We start from the raw sequence: 5470 nt of genomic DNA, 5'->3' as shown, positions 1-5470 counted from the left end.
ATTAGGGATGACTTATGCTTAAAAGCTTGTCCACACTCATTACATTCATAAGGTTTTACCCCTGTGTGGACTCTCAGATGTGCAATTAGATATGACTTTATTTTAAATGCTTCTCCGCACTCATTACATTCATACGGTTTCCCCTCTGTGTGAATTCTCTGATCCCTAATGAGAGAGAATTCCTGGTGAAAGACTTTTCTATGCTCATTACATTCATATGGCTTCTCTGCAGTGTCAAGGATCTGATCTCCTATGAGTTCTGACTCCTGGTCAGTGTTTTCTTTACATTCGTTGCACACATAGAAATCTGCTCCTCTGTCACTTCTATGTTTGCTGGTAATGCAAGATTTGTAGTTAAAAGGCTTTTTACAGTAACCACATATACAGTGACTTCTAGCTGTTTGGGTTATCTGATTGACTTCCACATCTGTTTTATAAATAAGTGATTTCTCACTCTGGAAATGCTCTTGGGATTTCTCTCCTGAGTGTGTTTGTGGATGATTGTCAAAGTCAGAATTGTTATTTAACATTTTTCTCTTTAAGCTGCACAGACTCTCCCACACTGACAGGTTGCTTATTACATGCGTCGCTGGTATAGACTTTCTCACTCACAAGGAATATCTTCCTCCTGCTGAAAGTTTTTTCTTTCCCATTGTGTTCAAAAGACTGCTGACAAGTGTGCATCTTATCGTGCTGACTGAGATTTTCCCCACTCTGGAGTTTGGTCTCAGGGAAATCAGAGGCATGTTTTATCTCAAGAGGCATTTCACCAGGGATCCTGGGGGAAGAAAAGATTTCAAATGAGCTATGGTGCCTTTCTTCTCTGCTTCTAAAAGCCAGTAGACTTCTAAGATCTCTTCTTGGAGGTGCTTTCTCTGCCCTGCATCCAAATTTACCTGGTCACTTAGCAATAAAGCTTCTATTGAAAACTGATTTCCTGTTTCTGTTTCTATAGTATGATCCTGAAAGAAGTTTTTCTGGTAACATTTGCTATGGTGTCACAATATAAGACTTGAACAAAGACCCAAATCCAACCACTGCCTAACTCTAGCTAAACCTCCAGACAGATTACACTTTCAGAGGGGTGGAGGTAGGAAGTATAGCAGCTTAGCATTTCAGACGCACTACTCATCAACTACCTATTTGCACTTTTCTTACCAACTCAATTTTCATACTGGAGTCTAGGCTCTGGTTGCTTGTGTTTGCACAGCTCCTTAGGGAAGATTAGCAGTCCCTGGCAAGGGGCACTTTTCTGCATGACTTGAAACAGCCTAGGTGGATTCTGAATGCCAAGCACCTGACATGGTACCCAAGTTCTGGGCTTCTTTCTCATGTTTCAGGTTGGTTTATCCTCTCTTGAGGAATGATTCTTCTTGGCCTTGATAGTTTTTGTTTGTTTAAGATTTATTTTTTTTTATTAGGAAGTAGATACGCAGACAGGAGGAGAGGCAGAGAGGAAGATATTCCGTCCGTTGATTCACTCCCCAAGTGAACACAATGGCTGGATCTGAGCTGACACAAAGCCAGGAGCCAGGAAATTCTTCTGGGTCTCACACACAGGTTAAGCGTCACTTTTGAAATTTTGTTGTCACTACCTCTCTCCATTCAAGAGGCACACCATCCCCTGGCTCTCTCCAAAGTAATGTAATTTCATTCCATCTGCTTTCTACATTCATCTAGTCACTTTCAAATTAACACTATAAATGAAATATATATGTATATATGAAGAAACAAATTATATTTCTTAAGTTTCATTTTTGTACAATTTCTCATTCATATCATGTTTCAATTATGGGCATAGCTAATATTAAGCATCCTTATCAGGGCCCTCTGAGGTATACCAGTGGCTAAATTCCTAGAATCAATGTACCAGGATCACATATGGGCGGTGATTCTAATCCAGGCAGCCCCGCTTCTCATCAAGCTTGCTTCATGTGGCCTGAGAAGGCAGCTCAAGACAGCCCAAAGCCTTGGGATTCTGCAGCTGTGTGGGAGACCTGGAAAGGGTTCCGTGCTCCTCACTTCAGCTCTAGCCGTTGTGGTTGCCTGGGAAGTGAATCAATGCATGGAAGATCTTCCTCTCTCACCTTCTCTCTGTAGGTCTGACTTTGATATAAAAATAAGTATATCTTAAGAAAAAAGTCATCTTGGGCAACTCTCTTTTCGGGTATTATAAAATTTTTGTGATTACAACTTGCCTGAAGATTATTTCTTGACTTTCCTGATTGGCTCCAAGCAGTTCATTCTGTCTGTAGGAATCTGAAATGAGGAAAAGAGTAACCATCTCCATGGAGCTCATCTAAGTTTTTCTGTTACAAGGCTCAATTACAGCCAATGAGGTTTATTGCCATTCTAAATACAGCATATTTTAACATTAGTGCAATGTGGACATTTATGAGCATAAATAATGAGCATTACTTCTTTATTAATGCATTAACATAATGGCTTTTTAAAATGCAAATTTCAATTACTTGGAATTGTGCATTTTAAGTTGCTGCAGGATGGCAGTGAAAATGTGGCACAGAAACTCAAAATAAGGTTTGGGATGTCTTACATCCCATAAGAGCACCAATCTGTCTTGGCTTGAGTAGTCTGACTCAAGCACAACTTCCTGAGAATGTATCTGGCAGGTGGCAGATGATGATTCAAGTGCTAGGGATCATGAAAAGAGCAATAAGTAGTGCTAGATGTAGGGTGACTTGCCAACAATTTTGAAAGGCATTGCTAGAGTAAACCTACACATGAGGATTATGGAACTCCTGTGTCTCAACAGTTATCCTCTGGGAGGACACTTTAAACAAACAAAAACAAAAAACAAAAAACAAGGGTTCCAGTCCACCTTTAATGAGCTATGTGTCAACTTCAATGCCCACTAAGTGCTCACATACCTGGAAGTCTCTGGTGTGTAGATTTGTCCACTGTCCATGGTGCTAAATCTCGTTCCAGGTTCAAGATCACATGAGGCTTTGTCAAGCTGTACCCTGTTCGTGGAAAATGATGTAGATTTTGTGACATCACTACTTAGTCTTACCTAGTATGGGACTTCAGAAACTCTCCTTTCACTTGTCAACCATAAAGAAGTGTTCTGTTTGGGCATGACAGATTTTCACTCACCCAAGGACAGCAGATTGTTATAAGTCTCAAGCATCACATCCCTGTACAGGGTCCGCTGAGTGTTGTCCATGTGCTGCCATTCCTCCTGGGTAAAGTCCACAGCCACATCTTCAAATGACACCAACACCTATAAAGTACATGTCTCCTCAGTTCTGGATCATCAAATACAAAGACTGACGGTGAATTGTATGTATATTTAATTTGCAACTTTAATGGATGCAATTTAATGTACAGTCTACAGAGTAAAAACAAAACAAAAATAAGTTCTCCTGTATTACTTGTGCAACTCCAATACTACAATAGAATATCCCTTATTATTCTCTTAAAGGTTGTTTTCTCGAAATATTTTGAATCTAAGGAACTTTTGAGGGCATTGTTTAAATAAACTTGCAAGAGGAAGACATCACACCCAGTTTGTCCCTATGATTGCCGTTCTGCTTTTTAATAAAATTAAACAATCTCTTTAACACTGAGCCAAACTATTAACTCAGTGCCTGTAATAGTAAGCTGAGTGCAATTTTTTTTGTGCTTGTTTAACTTGCACCTTGTGTGGATGCAGCTAAATTTACAATCTATATTGCAACATAGGGTAAAAATAATATGTTGTTCTGCATATTTCTGCAATTCTGAAGCTACAATTCCATTATGATTCTGTATCAGATTGGTTCCTACAACAATTCTAAATAAGATTAACTTTGTAATCTGCAGACACACACACTCACACAAACACATGGCAAATAACCTGTTAGATGGGATTAGGAAGAGACATGTAAAAATGTGTAAATATTTCTTAAATCTTACATTGGAAATAAAGATATATAAGTATCCCTTGCCATTATTTTATAATTTTTAGTATGAACCTATTAAAATGATTTGTACTTTTTTATTTAGCTTTTATATGGAATTACATTTAAATTAAACTAAAATTTTAATTTCTTCATAGTGAACTGTGGCTTAGAAGGAAACCAAACTTCAGTCTCATACAAAACTATTTTTTTGTAACAATAACTAATATCAGCCACTCACAATCAACCAGTTGAACAGTATATATACATATACATATACACATACAGCAAAGGCCATGTTGTAGCATCACTGCTTTTGCACATGTTTGTGAAGCCCTTTAATTTTAATCTAAAGTTAGCAGGCTTTTCTCTGGTTATCTATTTACTCATTTTATTAGAAAAAAGAATGAACATAGCTGATATACAGAATTTTAAAAAACAGAATTAACATTTGAAATAGCATGTTTTAAACTTACATTGCATTCAAGATCTTAATCTCTAAGTGATTAAAAGGAAAAGAATATCATCATAGTTCAAGAGAAAAAGGCTCTAAATATCATGAATACAAATATGTCAATCACACCAGTTTACAAATACAGAACATTAAAACTATAGCAGAATATCTGTGGAATGTGCAGAATTTTCTTTTCACATTTGAATAAGTCAATGTTTTTGTTATTCATTTAATAATATTCAACAATTTTTAAGTGCAATATAGAAACTTATGAAGATTTATTCATTTTATCTCTCCGAGAGTGCAAAAACTTGCTGTGAGAAAGGACTCCATTGATATGACACACTGTGATGAAAGCACTTGAGATTTAGTGCTGTGGGATAATTGTAAAGAGTGTGAATACCTGCAACTGCAGATTTCAGTAGATTTTAAGAATGTGGAAACCCAAGAAGCCCATAAGACAGTGACAAAAAAACTCTCAATAGTCAATATTTCCTCATGAAACATGACCTTCATTCACATTTGTGGGCTTTCTGTCTCCTTGTTTTTCAAAAATTTATCAGAAAACCGGCGAGAAAGAAAGAGAGAAAGACAATCAGAGAAACTGGAGATGGAGGTACCTAGGGGAGTTCGACTTCAGGGCCTCGGTGGTGAGAGGTTCGGGGCCTGGCTGCTGGATGATCTGTATGGATGAAATTGATACACCAGCCTACCTGTCAGTCCTATGTAGGTTTTGTTATCACCAAAGAATAGCAACCCCACAGAGTCAATGTGAAGGCTAGGACTGGAGTCCAGTCTAGCAGGGCTAGATCCTAGTACCTAACACAATGTCGGAACAAAAGATGGGTCACATTAGGCAGGGCTATAATACTAACCAGCATGCGAGACAACCAGGTCAGTAGGTAGATTCTGTGTGTTTGTGTGTGGGAGGGTGGGGGGGGAGGTGTGGGTCAAACCCTGTGGAAATACAAGTCCCAATGGTCAGCTTCAGAGTTGGGGTAGAAATGGGCTTAGCTAGGTGTGACCATGGAACTTATCATCACTCCTGGGTACAGGGACCAAGATTAGGATGGCCAGATCCAAGTTGCAGCACTCAAATGTGCATCCTTAAACAGGA

The 5470-nt window shown here is 38.4% G+C and overlaps 1 long non-coding RNA gene across 1 annotated transcript; it reads right to left on the bottom strand.

Moving 5' to 3' along the window:
* Nucleotides 1-2228: 2228 nt before the first annotated feature.
* LOC121159196 lies at nucleotides 2229-3235 on the bottom strand. The gene is made up of 3 exons (XR_005884319.1): nucleotides 3115-3235; nucleotides 2889-2981; nucleotides 2229-2259 (listed from the first exon to the last, which is right to left on the bottom strand). It is a non-coding gene; the product is annotated as an uncharacterized LOC121159196 (long non-coding RNA).
* Nucleotides 3236-5470: the final 2235 nt, after the last annotated feature.

The sequence above is a fragment of the Ochotona curzoniae genome, unplaced genomic scaffold (assembly GCF_017591425.1).
Source record: "Ochotona curzoniae isolate NIBS_2020 unplaced genomic scaffold, NIBS_Ocur_1.0 contig_409, whole genome shotgun sequence".
Classification (NCBI taxonomy): domain Eukaryota; kingdom Metazoa; phylum Chordata; class Mammalia; order Lagomorpha; family Ochotonidae; genus Ochotona; species Ochotona curzoniae.
The sequence above is the reverse complement of the archived record's forward strand: the minus strand, read 5'-3'. Positions and strand labels throughout refer to the sequence as shown.